The 19,743-nt window shown below is 42.6% G+C and overlaps 1 protein-coding gene across 4 annotated transcripts in view; it reads right to left on the bottom strand.

The window, feature by feature from the left end:
• The window catches only part of STX8 (syntaxin 8), a 241,123-nt gene that overhangs the window by 75,458 nt on the left and 145,922 nt on the right, over window positions 1-19,743 (bottom strand). The gene's annotated exons all lie outside the window — the stretch shown is intronic.

The raw sequence follows: 19,743 nt of genomic DNA, 5'->3' as shown, positions 1-19,743 counted from the left end.
GAAGAATGAAATTAGAACACTCCCTAACACCATACACAAAAGTAAACTCAAAATGGATTAAAGACCTAAATGTAAGGCCAGACACTACAAAACTCTTAGAGGAAAACACAGGCAGAACACTCTATGACATAAATCACAGCAAGATCCTTTCTGACCCACCTCCTAGAGAAATGGAAATAAAAACAAAAATATACAAATGGGACCTAATGAAACTTAAAAGCTTTTGCACAGCAAAGGAAACCATCAACGAGATGAAAAGACAGCCCTCAGAATGAGAGAAAGTATCTGCAAACGAAGCAACTGACAAAGGGTTAATCTGCAAAATATACAAGGAGCTCAATATCAAAAAACAAACAACCCAATCCAAAAAAGGACAGAAGACCTAAACAGACATTTCTCCAAAGAAGATATACAGATTGCCAACAAACATATGAAAGGATGCCCAACATCACTAATGATTAGAGACATGCAAATCAAAACTACAGTGAGGTATCACCTCATACTGGTCAGAATGGCCAGCATCAAAAAGTCTACAAACAATAATGCTGGAGAGGGTGTGGAGAGGGTGTGGAGAAAAGGGAACCCTCTTGCACCGTTGGTGGGAATGTAAATTGATACAGCCACTATGGAGAACAGTATGGCGGTTCCTTACAAAACTACAAATAGAACTCCCATATGACTCAGCAATCCCACTACTGGGCATATACCCTGAGAAAAACATAACTCAAAAAGAGTCATGTACCACAATGTTCACTGCAGCTCTATTTACAATAGCCAGGACATGGAAGCAACCTAAGTGTCCATCAACAGATGAATAAAGAAGATGTGGCACATATATACAATGGAATATTACTCAGTCATAAAAAGAAACGAAATTGAGTTATTTGTAGTGAGGTGGATGGACTAGAGACTGTCATACGGAGTGACGTTAAGTCAGAAAGAGAAAAATACCGTGTGCTAACACATATATATGGAATCTTTAAAAAAAAAAAAGGTTCTGAAGAACCTAGGGCAGGACAGTAATAAAGACACAGATGTAGAGAATGGACATGAGGACATGGGGAGGGGGAAGGGTAAGCTGGGATGAAGTGAGAGAGTGGCATGGCCATATATACACTACCAAATGTAAAATAGATAGCTAGTGGGAAGCAGCTGCATCACACGGAAGATCAGCTCAGTGCTTTGTGTCCACCTAGAGGGGTAGGATAGGAAGAGTGGGAGGGAGACTCGAGGGAGGAGATATGGAGATATATGTATATGTACAGCTGATTCACTTTGTTATACAGCAGAAACTAACACACCGCTGTAAAACAATTATACTCCAATAAAGATGTTAAAAAAAAAAAAAGTTAACTGTGCCCCAACTTACCCTAGTTTACTTTAATAACTTACTGTCATTTTATATAAAAGCAGGAAACCCTCAGCCTTGCCAAATTGCCTGTGCTGCTTGCAACCATATGATTCCAGAGAAATTACTCCTTATCTTTAATGGTTTTTTTAAAAAAAAGAATCGTGGTAAAATAACATTTACCATTGTAACATGTATATTCGTTGGCATTAATTACATTCACTATGTTCTAACCACCACTGCTACTACCTTCTTCCAGAACATTTTCACCACCCCAGAAGTTAACCTCATACCCATCAAGCAATCTCTCCCGCTTCCTCCCAAATCCTGAACCCCTGGCAACCACTAATCTGCGGTTTGTCTCTATGTATTTGCCTGTTCTAGACATTTCACATTTCTTCGGGGTCTGGCTTCTTTCCCTTAACGTGATGTTTCCAGGTTCATCCACAGTGTAGTATGTATCAGTACTTCATTCCTGTTTCTGGTTGAATACTATTCCACTGTACCGTGTGTGGGGGACCTTTTGCAAACTGGATAATGGTGGCTGGGTAGCCTGTGGCTGCAAGCTACTCAACTTAAGGACCTGTGTGACAGGTGGCATTTCGTTTTAATAGCTCTAGACATCAAAACTGACCGGAAACCAACACAACATTGTTAATCAACTATACTTCAATAAAAAAATAAAATAAAGAAAATCGTCATCCACATGACTTCAGTTCCCCTTCAAATAAATCCCATTCAAAGTCCATCACTGTGCTACTTGCTGGGAATCAGAATTTAAAGATACAGTCCAAAGAGCTCAGGAAGCTCAAGGTCTAGCGAGAAGATAAACATCCAAACAACTTCACCACAGCGCGATGACTTTCAGGACGGGAAGCTAAACTGTGGTGTTTCAAGTTCACCAAGTATTCCAGCTGAGGAAGCACATAAGCTTAATATGCAGGTAGGCGATGCTTCGGTTTTGCTTCTTACCTCCTTGATGGCCTGGGTCTTCAGAGAAAAGCCACAATGAGACCAGTGTTGCTTTCCCGCGTAGCTGGAGCCTCACGATCCTGTATGTGCAGCACCTACCATGTCCGCCTAATGCACCATCTTGCTCACACTAAGACGCCTTCATCTTTCAAGATCTTCCTATGGTTTCGTACTTGACTGGAGAGAGCTTAGTAGTGGCACGCCCAGACGTTTCACCAGGTTTTCATCCCCTCCTTCGACAACATATTACACTGTGAACTAAGACACTAATCCAGGGGAAACGTCACTGTTTCTATTTTCCCCCATCCCAACCTTTTATTTTGAAAGATTTAAAACCTACAGAAAAGTAGGAAAAAACACCCCTGATTATCCCGATAACATCCTTAGGGCTGGGTGTACTTTGATCCAGAAGCCAGTCAAAACCACAGACATCTGGTTGTCATGTCTCTTCAGTCCCCTTTAATCTACAACAGTCCTCCCATCTTTTTCTTTCTTCACTGACACTTTCAAAGGGCCCAGGACGTTGTCTCATATGCTGCCCATCAATCGGAACCAGTCCGATCGTCTCTCTCGGTTAGCTCTGGAGGTGATGGTGTGCCGCTCCATGTCTGGAGCTCTACGATGCGAGGTTGTCACTCGTGCTGGTGATGCTGAGCGTGATCACTTTGTTCACGTTTCTTCCCTCCTTTGTAATGAGTAATTTGATAATGTGAGACTGTGAGTATCCTACTTCCCACGACCTTCCACCCAACAGTTTAGTATCCACTGATGATTCTGAAAAATCACACTGGTGGCTGCAAAATGATGATTTTATAATTTTTATCACTCTTCCACATTTACTGGCAAGATGACCCTCTCCCTCAGCCTCACCTCTGCCTTTATTTCACTACTGATGTGGACTCATGAATGCATTTTTAAATATTCAGTGTTTATTACCATCATCATTATTTTTATTGCTTCAATTGCCCCAAATTTGACCAAGAATCCCTCCAAGCCAGCACCTGTGTCCTTTTGCTATGCCTGCATCACTGTTTGCATGCTTGACTTCTGACACAAGAAATTCTGGCCTTGCCTTATAATTTCTCTGCCCCAGACCTGGAATTAGTTGTTTCTGCAAGGAACCTTGGTTCTCCTTCGTGGTGAATAGTATTTAGAACGTAAGATCTGGGTGCTAACTGTGCTCAAATACTGGAGTATCATTGCTTCCAGGCTCTTTCAGTGGTTAAAGGTAAGATATTATTTTTTAATCATAAATCTACAATGATACTTCTAATTCAGATCTAACACCATAAAGTTCGTTCTCACTTTTCCCATTTGCTATGTTTCTCCTTGGTTCCTAAGACCACCAATATGTTTACTCACTTTACCCTCTCCTACTTAACACACGCAGTAGATTCAGAATTTCTCTACCCGTACCATTCCCGACAACAAACCTGCTTATTAGCATTAGAGATTTCTGCAGTTCATCATCTTGGGAATACATACACCTAAAGGTGCGCACAAAAAAACTTAAAAGTTACTCAAATTCTTTTTTTACTGAATAAACTATTATTTCAATTCACAGATTTCTGTTTACTATTTACAAGCTTATCCCTCAAGTTGTAACAGAACCTACAAACCTAAAGAACTCAACATTAGAGAAAATTATTGCATCAAAATGATTCATGACAAATATTCAAATAATTCTAGAAAGGTTTATAATAATTATTAAACAGGAATCTCTGCCCTCCCCTTCTGACTACTGCATCACTAACCCTTTCCCATTTTAAAACGACTTGCTCACACTGTGAACTCTCAATTCCATCTATTTTAGATACACTGTCATTTCCTCTTTCTACCTCTTCCTTCTCCCATCTTCCTTATAGCTAGATCTTAACAACTAATTAACAACTAATGTCTACATTACCTTGGCTATCTACATAATCAGTAATGTGTTATAATTATGTTTCCTCATTTGTGTTACTTTTCGTTTTCCTGGAGGTTATAATTGCCTTTCTTTTTTCATTGTTTAGATTTCCTCCTACTAAATCTCATTCTCTCCAAGAGCCTCTCAGTGCAGTTTTTTCTGCAGGAAAACACATCATTTTATTTTCTCCCCTAACTTCCAGCTCTATTCGGGAATGGTGGTTCTCTCAATCGGTTGCACAATTGATATCCTGGGTCTTCCCACTGCTATCATCCAGGGAATTCTCTTTACTTCTCTCCCTCATTTCTGGCATCACAGATCTCTTTTCTAGAGTTACTTTCTCATTTAGGGAAACTACATCTGCTAGGAGCTTCCTGCAATACTCCACTACCTTCCACTACTTGAATGGGTCTTTTCCCATCTATTAAGCTGGGTACATAATGAACTGTTTCAATATGGTCACTTCTGTCTCTCAGTTCTAGAGAAATTTCATGCATTGTTTCCTTTGAAAATTTCCTTGGTCCTGTTTTTCTCACCGTGACATTCCTATTATTTGGATCTTGAACCAATTCTCTAATTTTTATATCCTCCCTTGTCTTTTGGTTCTAATTTCTGGAAGATTTCTTCAACTTTACCTTCCAAACTTTAAAACTGCTGGGGTGCCCAGTGGTCCTTTCTATTTGTCACTTTTTTCACAGGTGACTTCTCATAGTTTTCTTTCACAAAAAGATAGGAGATAATTGAAGGCCGGAAGTCAATCTAATTATCAAATACTAAGTCCAACTGTTGCACATTTGTTCATACCTGTAATCATTTACTGCGAAGGTGGTAAGTCCATTGGCCAGTCAGGGGAAACGGCATCATTTCTTCCAGTGGTTCAAGGTGACAACGGCCCTGTTTCTTCTGTTAGTGGCAAACTGTATGTTTTGGGTTTCCTAAGGCTCATATTGCCTGGGATAAACAGCTCTAACCAAACAGTCCTTTAGAGTACGTACAACCCTTTCCCAGTTCAACAAGTTCATGAGGAACCTAATAATTTGAAAGAAACAGCAAAGGCTGGGGTAACATCTCAGATGATTTCCAGTGAAATATGTACAGAACATCTCAATGGTCCCCCTGTGAAGAGCTGTGTACCAGGTACTACCTGCTATCTCCCAGCTCCACACCTGCCCTTCTCTGCTCTGGCATCCTGGGGCTTGGAGTCTGCAAACTACTTTTCCCAGGCTCCCTCGCCAGCTAGCTCCCCGTTACGGTCTGCCAGGCGAAGGTCCTGGTAGGAGTTCAGAAAGCCAGATGGAGGATGAAGCTGTTCTTCCCCTTCTCTTTCCCCCTCTGCTTCGAGCAGGGTCTCTGCAAGTGTCTACATTCCCTCAGTGATCCCGGCTGCAGCCACGACTGCCTCTCTTTGGCCGTCCCAGAACCAGCAAGGCAGGCCTCCTCTGGTCTGGGGGCATCTCCATGTGGTCGAAACAGCAGCCCAGGGGGCCCCTCCGAGGCAGCTCCGGCACTGGCTGAGTGGCGGTCCCAGGAGCGCAGCACTGACTATGCTCCCGGGGGCTCTGGAACGCACTTCCTTCCCTCAGGTCTATGGGTGGTAGCTGCTTCACACAGCTACTCACGTCTGGATCACTCTGCCCTCCTCGTTTTATTCTCTCGATCCTTCCAGCAGTATTGTAACAAGTGGGTTGTTCTCCTTTTCCCACTCCCTTTACATATAAAATTATATCGTAATCATAGTCTTCACTTTGTAAAATGCTTAGAAATACATTTATTTACTACTGACAGGCTGAAGGGGCTTTAGTTCTGAAAAATGGGCCCAAGGTACGGCATTTTACACCTCTGGCACATGCTGACTACTAAACTGACTGCAGCCGTCACACGCCGCCAAAAGTATCAATGCAAGACACGGCTTAAGAAGTACCTAAGAAGCAGTCCCGGATCACATTTTTTAAAAGAGAAAGAAAAGCCGAGTTGAAAAACAGGGAAAAGAGATGTAAATGTGGATCGCAAAGGGAAGAACCATTTTTTGGAAAGACTGGGAGCTTAGCCTTTCTTTCTAAGGAACAGAAAGTATAAAACAAGTCCAGTGTCACAGGAAGATGTGCCTGCTGTCTACCTAAAATGAAAAGCACTCCCCCTAGGGGGACTATTAGAGGCTTCATTATCTCTAAACAAAATGGAAATAGGACTACTGAAATGGATTAAAATGGACCTGATTCATCATGGGTATAAATATGCTAAAAAGAGTAGATGTTACTGAAGTTATACAAAAAGTATAGTGTCAGAAAGCTGACAACAGGAATAGAGAAGTCTCTGCAAATCAAATATTCCAAGCATGTAACTCTCCTTCCAGGTTTCAAAAATAAATTGCCAATATTTTGGATGTAGGGATATTATCAGTGATCAGTTAACTGTGCTTTACTAGTATTACTAAGAATAGCAAGAATAAGATATAGCAACCATAATGCTTAATTCACTTATATTTATTTTTGAGATGCCCTCTAGTTTTTGAAGCTATCTTTGCTCCTATTTCTATTTTGCTTGGGCAAATCTATATAGATATAATTAAGATTCTGTTACCACATCACACGAAAAATGGTTGTATGGAACAATACTGCACGTTATTTTACAAAGATGCCAAGGAATTTTATTCTAACTATGCCATAATTTACTGGGAAGGGGTACACCAAGTATTTCCTCATCTTTTAAACAGAAAAAACATTTTTTTACTGTGGTAAATACACATAAAATTTACCACCTTAAGTGTACAGTTCAGTGGCATTAAATATTAATTCACATCATTGTGCTGCTCCCACCACTGTATTCATTCAGTTTTAAAAGTGACCCTTTTCGGGCTTCCCTGGTGGCGCAGTGGTTGAGAGTCCGCCTGCCGATGGAGGGGACACGGGTTCGTGCCCCGGTCCGGGAAGATCCCAACATGCCGCGGAGCGGCTGGGCCCGTGAGCCATGGCTGCTGAGCCTGCGCATCCGGAGCCTGTGCTCCGCAACGGGAGAGGCCACAGCAGTGAGAGGCCCGCGTACAGCAAAAAAAAAAAAAAAAAAAGTGACCCTTTTCGTACTTCCCTGGTGGTTCAGTGGTTAAGACTCTGCGCTTCCACTGAAGGGGTATGGGTTCCATCCCTGGTTGAGGAAGTTCCACATGCCACGTGTTGTGTGGCCAAAAAAAAAAAAAGAAAAAAGTGACCCTTTTCAATTTTATTTCCATTTCTCTGTGGATTTACAGGTAAGAAGTTACCAGACAAATGCCAACACAATGACAAAGAATCTTAGCTCCATATTTGCAAAAATTTTTTTAAAAAATAAGACTTTTCAGAAATCTAAGTCATTTTGAAAGGAACAATCGCTTGGAGGGCCAAAAGAGAAAGGGCTCTATCACCATAAATCAACTGGTGGAAGGAAGAATGGGGTGGGGGGAGGCGGGGGGAGCCGTTCAGCAGACACGTGCCCTCCCGAGGCCACCGAAGTGCGTCCTGCTGGATGCAGTCGGCTCGGAGCAGCAAAACGGGAGACGCAGGAGAGCCTTTGGTACTGGGCATGCGCAGAGGTCAGTGTCATGGATCAGTGATGCCCAAGTCCAATACAGAGATCATTTTGCTGCTAATCCGGAGAAACTGATCTCAGTGTTCACATCCTTGGACAGAGAAAACCCAACAGTGATTTCAGATGCGCCCCAAATCAATTTTTCTTAGGAATTTAACGCTGGTTCAATGACTCGAAAGTGTCATGGCTGCTTGGCTCTGAGACAGATAGAAAAGGTGAGCCGAAAAATAAAAACCGTGTGGCTGATGAGGTTCTCCTGGAGCCGATGAATGCATCCCTAGGGCTGATAAAAACTTTCATGAATGCAACAAGGTCCAGAGTCAAGTTCTTTAAAAAATGTCAGGGCTCTGGACTGGAAGCACTGCCCTGCGACTGAGCAGCTTTTCACACTGGCGCCACTGTGAAGTGCGCTGTAAGGTGAGAAGTACGGGCAGGGACCTACCCATGGACAGACCCGCAGATGGGGCTGACAGAGATGCTTTGCACACTGAGAAATGGCTGCAGCCAGGTATTAATTATTATGATTTCCCAAGGTATGACGACTCCTTTAATTTTGCTTGTTTCTATTCAACTTTATTTACCAGCGGTTATTGTTTCTCAGAAGCGTGCACAACTGGGCATCACAGCTGAGGTCGAAGTAAAACGATCTCATTCTCTGAGCACACACCAGTAACTGGCCTGGGCTAGGGCGCCTCTTCAACAGAGTAGCAAGCACTAGAAGCTCAGGAAGGCCAGCTGATATCTGAATTTCCATTGTGATAATACACAGAGAAGAGAATCCACTTGTGAACCATTGTGACTTTAAATAACCCTAAAACCAGATACGTGTCCATTTACTCCATTTCATAGTTACAATTTTTGACGGGCGAGAGGCACGAAAACCTGTACCCAAAATTTAAATTGTAGGGACGTTTTCCAAAAAATACAGCTCACTTAAAAAAAAATTAACTAATTAACTAAAAATAGCCCTAGAGCTATAACACCAACTTGAAAGAAAAGTACGAGGTATCTCTACCAACTACTTATGAACGAAGAACCCAGGAGTTACGCTCAATAACCACATTTCTTTATTTTCCTAAAGAGACACATACTAAAACCCAACAAACGTTCTCTGTATCTCCCATTAAAACTTTTCTCTATCTTCCTTGTTTTTGTTCTAACACATATCTGTTAAATTTTTTTCTAAATTTTTTCTAAATTTTTTAAATTTAAATTTAAATTAAATTTAAAATTTAAAAATTAAATTTAAAATTTAAAAATTTTCTAAATTTTTTCTAAATTTCTAAAAAATTTTCTAACACATATCTGTTAAAATATTTTTCAATCAAACAGGTAGGATTTAACTCTGCAAGTATCTAACCTGGTGCCAACCACCCTGTATGAAATGAGATCAACAAAGTTCTGGCCTAGACCCCTGACTCAGATTTGGGGTGTGTGCATGTGCAGGGTAGAAGGAAGTGTCTAATTCTCTTCAAAGGGGTATGAAAAGAGGATAACAGAGTTGGATGGAACCTCAAAGACCATCTAGTCTAAGCCATTAATCTTTTTCTCCCTGCCTTTCCATACTGACCTCATGAAGATGTGGATGAACTTATTAGCTAAAAGGAAAATGCCCAACTTCTTTTGAGGAAGCCCAATTAGAATTGGATTACAGTCCAATTATAAACCCTTGTAATGTTGACCATAAACTAATTGGACTCCAATTAGTTTATGGTCAACATTACCAAGCCATTGATTTCACATGTAAAAAAGGCATCAAGCAACTTCCCAATTTGGGTAATTTCGGTCACAACTAGAATCCAATTCTTCACTTCATTTCAATTTACAAATACAATCATGCATGAATGAGAAGTATTGGAGTATAATGGTGAACTCCTGAAAAATCAGGCTGGGGTGGCAAAACACCTTGAGTACGCATTGGGGCTCTAGCTCGCCTAAGCAGTGGACACACAACAGAGATGAAGTATACTTTGAGTAAGCAAAACATGCTCTGTCCCAAGCCCACTGACGGGCCTTCTAAACCTAGCCGATACTTGCCGGTCCTACACAGCCGGTTGAAAGCAGATGAATTCAGTGGCGAACAAATACTACCAGAAAACACGTAGGAACGCGTACAGGGGGAGTGGTATCGGCCAAGCCTGCTCAGCGTAATTATTACTCCGTAACAACAGAAGCTGCTCTTGGAAATCACACCTTATCTTTCCAAACCACACCGAGCAAAAACAATAATCAAAAAATGCTTCTACTTTGTGATCATTTCTGACCCCTTGATGATAGCAAAAGTCACTGCCTCGTAACGGATTAGAAAAAGTGTGGCGGCCTCAGAGGCAGTCATGGTGACAGTTCTGAGGCTGTCAGCCCTTATCAATCACTTTCCATTAAATAAAGCTTTTCCAATTTGGTGCTTCTCTCAAAGGCTTCATTTTGCCTGGATTAAGCCGAAGCATCAACATTTGAACCTCCCGCTCCTATTCTCACTCCCCAAATAAAGGCTGTTAGCAGAAAGCCAGGCTTTTCCACGGTAGGAACTCAAAACCAAAGCAGACGACAGTGATGTGCTCACATATAAAAGACATCTGACCACAAACATGTCACACCTGCATTATACAAAGGCCACGAGCACCCACAGGGTCCAGGAGGGGGGTGTTCAGAAGTGCCAAGAGAAGGGCAGGTCTGCGAGCTGTCCATTTTAGCTCCTAAAATGAATATCGAGCAATTCCAATATATTCATCGGAGCGCCCCAGTACTTGCTTGGATTTTAGAAGCAGGTCTCCTAAGAATGTTATGCTCTACGGTTTCACTGCCTGGTATCTATCATCTCCGTAATAGAGAAAAGTCATTTCTCTAAAATCTATAGCAGATACGTCTTGGGAGGGAAGCAGTTTTAAATCAACTGAAGAGGGCATGTTTACAAAATAAGGGAGCCCTAAGGAGAGGGGCTCATCTTATTTATCTTGGTAATACTGGTAGCCAGGCAGACGTTAGCTGCATTCAGACACCGAATTCACAAGATGGGAACGGAGGCTGACATAAATACGATCAGCGTCACAATCACGCGTGCTTCTGTACCCAGTAAACAGACTCCTTCATTATCATTTGTAATGGCCGCATAAGCGTGACAAGAGCCTGAGACACAGTGGTGAGGGCACAAAGTGATGAACAGGGAAGAGAGATTTACTTCAGAGTTATTCTCGAACAGGCCTAGGGACTGACCAGAGAGAGGTGAAAGAGAGGCCCCGAAGTGTAGGACATCGCCACATGTTTTTTTTGGCCCACGTGGAATTTTTAACAAGGTTCATTTATTGTCAACACTAAAATATTGGGAGGTTTCACTTAAAAGAGCCAGATTTCAGGCTTCCCATAAAAAAATAAACACAGAGATGATCTGGTGTTGCATTCCCGCTCGGCAAAGCCCTGCTGTTTCCTCTCTCGTTTGCCACTGGAGAGAATCACAGGGGCCCGCCTCAGTCATGAAGGTTTCCTGTCTGGCCTCCGAAAGCGTCTGAGGGGGTGAAGGAAGTTTTTAGCCTGAAGCAATGGGAAGCAATGGGAAGCAATGGGAAGAGGGAGCTTATGTGGGGCCAAAGATAATGAGCCTATGGAGAGCATACACAAATTGAGAGCATGTTGGGGGCAGTCAAGAGAAACTGAGTGGTAGTGGAAGAAGACAGAGACCTTGCGATTCAGGTGAAGTTCGGGTCTGAGATGCAGCGCTGTGAGGTGCCCATGAAACCATCGAAGAGTTGACAGAGTAGGTCAAAGAAGAACTACCCCCCACCCCACAAAAAAAGAGCAAAGGACTGAGCCCTGAGTATGTCTTCCCTAAAAGATGGAAGAGGAAAAAAAGACAGACAGAGGGGGACGGGATTAGCCCCTTGGCTCTCCACGAGCTGGTCCCATCCTGCCTGAAGAGCTGCTCTAGGGAATATCACAATCAAGTGAGTCACGCAAATGTTTGGTTTGCTGGTGCCTATGAGTTATGTTTACCATATACTGTAATCTATTAAGTGTGCAATAGCATTATGTCTACAAAAACAATGTCCATCACTTAATTTAAAAAACACTGTTAAAAAAAATGCTGACCATCATCTGACAACGCAGGGTTGCCACGAACCTTCACTTTGTAAAAAAAAAAAAACAAACCAACCAAAAAATCACCCACATCACCTGTGAAGTCCAGCAAGAGCAAAGCGCAATGAAATGATGTACGCCTGTACGCTGAAAACAGCTTGACGCTGCTCCCGCCTTGGGTCTAAATAAGTCTACGTGAGAAATACATCTGTAATAGATAACGTGCTTTGTTTTGTTTCTTCCCCTGGATGTCCGGATCCAACCCCCACTTCCAATCTGAAGGAATGCCCATCATGCGAAGTCTAACACAGCCAGATTCTTCCTCTGCCCAGCCTTGGCAGCCAGGCCTGGCCAGCGCGGCACTCTTCCACTGACCCAGAGAGGCAGAGACGGTCAGAGGCAGCGGCGTGACTCGGCAGCTCTGGTGGTGGCATCCCGACCTCGCTCTCCCTGCCCAGGGACGGCAGCTCTGCCCCCGGCCCTCCAGCTCCCTGTCACTGCTCTGGGCCTCAAACAATCCTCCACTCAGGAGCCCGCTGATATACGAAGGAGACTGCTGATATAAGTAAGACGGCCAGAGCTGGTCTCTGATTCTGACCCTGGAAGCATCCAAACCAATACCCAAAAGTCCTAAATGTGGAGAAAAGCTTTATGCGTCGTGGAAATAATCTAAAAGCCCCCAAACAAGAGTATTTAAGTAAATGATGGCACATCTATTTGATGGGACGGTACTAATAGTATTAAAAGAAAAATAGGTTTATAAGACATTAGCTATAATTGAAAAGAGTCTGAAAGAGAATATATATGCACATGTGTATATATCTATATATGAATCACTTTGCTGTACACCTGAAACACTGTAAATCAACTGTTCTTCAACTTAAAAAGTTTAAAAAATACATAATAGAACATTAAAAAGAACGGTTAAAAATACAGGATTATCATAATCTTGTCAAAATACTATGTATAGAAAAAATGACTAGAAGTACCAAGATATTAAGGGACTTCCCTGGTGGCGCAGTGGTTAAGAATCCGCCTGCCAATGCAGGGGACGCAGTTTCAAGTGCTGGTCCGGGAAGATCTCACATGCTGCGGAGCAACTAAGCCCGTGCACCACAGCCACTGAAGCCCGCACGCCTAGAACCCATGCTCTGCAACAAGAGCAGGCCCCACTCGCTGCAACTAGAGAAAGCCCGTGCGCAGCAACGAAGACCAATGCAGCCAAAAATAAATTTTTTTAAGTTTATTGAAGGAGTACCAAAATATTAATAGTAAAAGTATATTTTCCTTAAAATTTTAATTAATTCTCAAATTACAAAGTAATACAGGCTTATCATAAAAACTTCTAAAGCTCTGTAAAGAAAACATCAACAAGCTCGCATCACCCAGCTCCAAGCCTGGCCCCCGTGCACATCTCTGAAGTAACCGATGTCACCTGCACCTGCTCCTCCACACCTGTTGTCACGCTCTAATCAACACGTCTACACAGCGCCTACGTGGATCCTTCTGTCTGTCCCTGTCTCCCTCCCTTTCTCCTTGAAATGGCATCACAGTGCACACATCCTGCTTATTTTGGTTTGTCACTTGACCGGACCCAGAAGAAGCTTCTCCTACTCATCCTTCAGACGTCTGCTCCTGCGCTGTGTCCTCCTGGAAACCTCTGGGCCCCTAGGCTGATTGAGAGCCTTTTCTGCCCGCGCTACTGCAGTCACTAGCGATTTACAGCGTGTGCCCCCCCCTCCTACGCTCCAAGTTCCCCGAGGGCAGGAATTGTGTGCCCCAGGTACCTTTCAGCTCCAGTACCGAGCCCAGTGCCTGGCACACAGAGTAAACGTGCGTGATTGTGACGCTGATCGTATTTATGTAAGCCTCTGTTCCCATCTTGTGAATTTGGTGTCTGAATGCAGCTAACGTCTGCCTGGCTACCAGTATTACCAAGATAAATGATGAGCCCCTCTCCTTAGGGCTCCCTTATTTTGTAAACATGCCCTTTTCAGTTGATTTAAAACTGCTTCCCTCCCAAGACGTATCTGCTATAGATTTTAAAGAAATGACTTTTCTCCATTACGGAGATGATAGATACCAGGCAGTGAAACCGTAGAGCATAAAATTCTTGGGAGACCTGCTTCTAAAATCCAAGCCCAGTAACTGTGTTGGCATGGAGGGAGAAAAGAGTGAATGAATGAATGGGAAAGGCAGCAGTAAGGTTAAGGATCAGAGGGCTCTGGGGGCAGATACGCATTAGTGAAGGACTGGGCGTTTCTCCAGAGACCGAATGAAAGGTGACACGGGGGTACAGAGTCAGGCACACACGTATGTAAAGAATAAGGGAGCGGGCTTCCCTGGTGGCGCAGTGGTTGAGAGTCCGCCTGTCGATGCAGGGGACACGGGTTCGTGCCCCGGTCCGGGAAGATCCCACGTGCCGCGGAGCGGCTGGGCCCGTGAGCCATGGCCACTGAGCCTGTCAGAAGCCTGTGCTCCACAACGGAATAAGGGAGCTGAGGAATTCAACTAGCTTATCTCAACGAAGAAGGGTAAGAAGGAAGGAAACAATAGCTAAGAATATTCTTGATAAACAGTAAGATAAATAAAAGAACTCACAGAGTTATTCTCTTGCTCCAGATTAACTGTTTGTGTTTGTGGTAAGGTTTTGAAAACAATTCCTTGAGAGATTAAGTTGTCTCTAAGGTCAGTTCAATAAGCTAGACAACCTGGAATTCAGTTTCTTACCTATTTTGTGTTCAGTTCAAAACAGCTAACGTAAGAAAAAGTGGGTTTTGTGCAATACAAAAGTAAGGCAGCCTCACCACCATCCCGCATATGCACTAGAGGTGGTTTTGACTAACTTCATGACTGGTAATGGCTTCAGCCACAAGATTATAAATTTGTTTATTTGAAAAAAAAAAAATCGACTCCAGTTCTGATTAAATGAGGATGCAAACCTCCTAGCTCTGTAATATTCCTGCATAACTTACTCAGATCATCACTATTCTCCTTAAAGACCTTTCTAAGCTGGCTTCAAAGAGAGGTAAGAGCCTCTGAGCCTTACTTATTAAGGTGGCTCTCGACGACCAATTTAAAGCCACATTTTAACGTCGGCTGGCATTTACTGAGGATTCACTAGCACAGTCACGATGCCGCCCAGATTGTTCTCATGCAGTCTGCAGAAGAGCCATGGGACCCTTATTTTGAGCCATGGAGAGGGCAAGCGGCTCTCCAAGTCACCCAGGTTGTAAGTGGCTGAGCCCCAACGGTGACCCCCCCCTTCGCCTGGCTCCACGCCCATGCGGTGCGCTGTCCTTTCTCAACCACTGAACTCTTCCACCTCCTTAAGACGACCCCATTCCAAGGAGTGGAAGGCAAATCCAATGGTTCCAGAGAGAGGCCTTGTCAATGCAATGTCAGTTGGGCTGATTTCTAACCACATCAATGAGACGCTGCTAAAATCACAGTAACTCTGCTTCGACAACATTATGTAACAGTCAGTATACTGAGAAGCAGTACTGTCCCTCAACCCGAGTCATTCAGAACCCTTCGTCTGGCCTTTCACAATTGGCTGCGTCCCTCAGACTCAGACGAGGCTCTATTTTGAATTCTAATGAGGACGAGGCACAATGAATATTTAAACTGCAATTACAAAGATCCCGCTTTTATGCGGATGTCCTTAACACAAATAACAGATCTGAAAGTACACATAGGTGCCAATGGAAGGTATCAGTCTAGTTTGCGTTTAGAAGCTAGAGACAGACAATAATACTGTTTTCTACTTGATGCTATTATTGGGGTGGGGGCAGGAGAAGAAAAGGGAGGAAAAACCACCCAAAGATCCCAGTAAAAAAAATTTTTAAAGCCCAGGCTTCCGAGTGAAAGGTTCACAAAGAGGTGCTTGAATCCTTTGTTAACAACTGAACAAACAAATTCATCATCGGGCCGTTCTGTGTGGCCCCCTTGCAATTGGGTCTGTCCTTTTAACAAGAAATTTCCTCACTGGGAAAGCATCTATGACTGATATATCAGATGGGCGAGGATGATATGGTGGCGGAAGGAAAACAAAAGACCATTTCACGGTTCACAGCCTAGCTCTGCACTCCCTTAGGTAAAACGATGGTGTGCCGCTGTTATCGTCAGCTTACGCAAGTTCCCTTAGTTAAACAGCCATGGAGTTAACAGTAACCGAGTTACCCTGAGTGAGTTGCTTAATCCCCACCCCCCAAATAGTTAAAAAAACATACCCTGCTTGCAGTATCATGTACTATGTGTATGTGTTTACATATCAGTGATCAACCTGGCCTTGCACTAGGGAAGAGCAAGTGATTAACTCTTTGCTATGTCGTGAGGCTCTTGGACGGAGCCTTTGCCCCCAGACCGTAATTTAACTTCCATGGCGTTTGGACATCCTTTCGTAAATGTTAGCATTTATGGAAAGGGAATATGGTTTGTTTTCTTCTTACATGTCCTCTGGTTGAGTTTCTCCCCTGCTGGTACCAAATATGTCCACTGAGACTTGAGTTTCAGTTACCTTTTATTTCTAGAAATTCTGTTTGAGCCCGTTTCAAATTTTCTAGGTTGTTCTTTATAGTTCCTATTCTCTGAAGATACTTTCAAACTTGTCATGTCCTTCTTTAAATATAATCATAACTGATTTTATAATCTGCATCTGATAATTCTAACACTGCAAGTCTATGCAGATCGGTTTCTGTGGCCTGTTGCTGATCCTTGCTCGTCTTGTGTGGTTTCCCAATATGCCACGTTATCTTTGAGTGTGTGCTGGTCATTGCCTTGAAATTTTTTTTTTTGGTTGATTCCTAGAGACCAAGGATAAACATGCTCTCCCCTCCAGAGAGGTATTTCATTACTTCTGCCAGGCACCTTGAGCTACAACAGGTAAATACAGCTACCCAGGATACAAATGCACAGGAGAGGCTTCCTGTGACCGCAACTTGTCAGGAACGATAGTTTTTCCTTTTCCTTCTTCTCATCTGTTCAGTGCCAAGGCTGCCTTCTCCACAATCCCCAAGGACAATTTATTTCTGGTACACTTTTATCCCAAGGGTTTGGGGCCCCACTTTAATGGGAAAAGGGTCTCCTATTACACTTCCCAACTAGGGTGGGCCCAGGACCTTACCTTCCAACTCCACTTGCCTACCCCTCTCAGGCTGCGGAAGCCCCTGACTCCTGCCTGCAAGTGGGCTTTATTAGATAAAAAAAAAAGAAACTACTAGAAAGTACCTAAGAGTTTAAAGGCTGAAAGCAAAACAAAAGGTCAGGTCAGTACTGTAGTTACCCCACAAAATTTAAAACTGAATTACAATTTGATTCAGCAGTTCCATTTCTGGGCAGGTACACAAAAAAGCAGGGACTGGAACTGATACTGTACACCCATGTTCACAACAGCCAAAAGGTGGAAACAACCCAAGAGTCCACTGACAGATAAATGGATAAACAAAATGTGGCATAAACATAACAATGGAATATTATTCAGCCTAAAAAAGGAAGGAAATTCCTGACACATGGTACAACAAAGAGGAATATTGAAGACATTACACTAAGTGAAATAAGCCAGATACAAAAGGACAAATACTGTACGGTTCCACTTATATGAGGTACCTAGAGTAGTCATATTTGTAGAGACAGGAAGCAGAGTGGTGGCTGACAGGGGCTGCTGGGCGAGGAATGGGGAGTTAGTGTTTAATGGGTGCAGACTTGCAGTTTGGGAAGATGAAGAAGTTCTGGAGATACATGAATGGTGGTGGTAAATGCACAACAATGTGAATGCATTTAACGCCACTGAACTGCATGCTTAAAAAGACTTACAATGGTAAAGTTTATGTTAGGTATACTTTACCAAAATAAAAACTTTTTTTTTTTTTTTAAAGGTCAGGCTAATGTTGCTAAGGGCTGCTAGACCTACTCAGTGAATTGCACAATATACCCTGAGTTCCAAGGCTTAATACTGATCAGGGGAAGACTTTGAAGTTAATTAATGGGGGTCATGAATACAAGTCTAACCTCCCTAGACCTTTGGAGCCACATGCTGAACCTCCGTCAATATGCAAAACTAGCACTGCTTGTCGACAAACACATACATAATCGCAAAGGTCCCTTGAACAAATACAAATGCAAAACATTTCTCTTTAAAGTTATCAGGCACCACAAATGATATAAGGATAGTTATGTGGTGTTGCTATACTATCGATAGAACTGCTAAATAAATATTAGGGGGAAAAATTGAAGGGATGAGAGAAAGAATTATCTCTAAAGTATTTCCATTGAAAAAAATTGGAGAAATTTCTTCTTTCAGCATCTGTTGTACTGTTGTACCTCCCCCTTCTGAATCACTACATATAATTCTAATACAGATAATATATATACTTATAAGTAAATATAAAGGGGGCATGAGATCAATTCACACTTAACACATTTTAAGATACCAACACATGTTTAAAAAACATGCATTTTAGTAATTCTGGGCATCTCTAAATTTCTCCTGTTTTCAAAAAAAAAATTAAACAGCTCAGCTCAGAAGATTTTATGGACATTTATGGCTATAAAGAGCAACACCAGGTAAAACTACAAAATAAAAAATTGGCAACAGGAGAAGCCATATTCTTCATTATGACGTCATGAATGGCATGTGGTGAGGGCCTCTATGTTGCAAATACAAAATCTTACTTGCTTAGTGCATGACTGCTTAGTGCATGAAAAAGACCTCAGGAAAGTTGTCTCTTAACTGGAAGATTCTTCCTACTTTCAACATATAAAGATAATGGCTAATACTTGCTCACTGCTTATTATGTGCCAAGAACTGCTGTAAGGGCTGTATATCCCTATCTATCTATCTATTTACCTACCTACCTCTATATCATCTATATCTTTACCTACATTAACTCATTTATTCCTTACAACAACCCTCTAAGGTATGTACCATTATTATTCCCATTTCAGAGATGCGAAAATCGAGGCAAAGGGGAGTGGGTTTTCCCAAGGTCACACAGCCAGTGAATGGTAGAGCTGGGATTTGAGCCCAGGCTCTGGGGTCCATGCTCTTAACTATCATGCTCTAGCGCCTCTCTGCATAAAATATGGAAATTCAGGGACGATGGCGAGTGTCGGACACTTTACATATTTTATACAATTTTATTTTTATAACCAGGTCATCTTTTTTTTTTTTTTTTTTTTTTTTTACAGCCAAGGAAACTAAAGTTCAGAAAGATTAAGTTTATATAAGAATCGAAGATAATAACAGATGGAGGTGGGAGTGAACCCATCTATCTCTGTCGCCAAAGTTTCAGGATCTGGTGCAAAGAACAATATCCCTATGGTTAGAAGTTATGAGAAGGCCGGTAAAGCAAAATCAAGGAGGCTTTGCTTTGCGCAGGAAGTAGAAAGAAGCACATGCCTACAGGCGCAGAAGCACAGAGTGGCTTGGTATCTGGTGGATGAGAACTGCCAGGGAGGAGACAGGTGATAAAAGGGCAGTAGGTGGGTGCCTCCAAGTTCCACTTCCTCTGAGATTCCAGAGTCCATATTTGCCCAGTCCTCCATCACCCTGCTGTTCTAGATTTCTGTTTAACCACACACACAGGCAAGGAAGGTAACACTTCTCAAGCTGTGCATCCCAGATGACCCTGGCACAGAGATCCTTGTTCTAAAACTGGATAGATGGGAGGGATCCAGTATATTTTTCATACTGAAAGGGCGAAAAGTCAGGCAAAGCATGTGCTCAGATTAGGTTTTTTTTTAGTGCTACTGCACTTCTATTTATAACAAAGTTATTAGCCTTATAAACGTGGTACATCTTTGTGAGATGAAGCATCAAATAACCATGACTGTGATTACTGCTAGTGTCACCACCATTCATTGTCACTTACCTGTGGGCAAGGCA

The sequence above is a fragment of the Delphinapterus leucas genome, chromosome 19 (assembly GCF_059928025.1).
Source record: "Delphinapterus leucas isolate spDelLeu-1000000601 "Yukka" chromosome 19, BTC_Dleu_Yukka2, whole genome shotgun sequence".
NCBI classification, from domain to species: domain Eukaryota; kingdom Metazoa; phylum Chordata; class Mammalia; order Artiodactyla; family Monodontidae; genus Delphinapterus; species Delphinapterus leucas.
The sequence above is the reverse complement of the archived record's forward strand: the minus strand, read 5'-3'. Positions and strand labels throughout refer to the sequence as shown.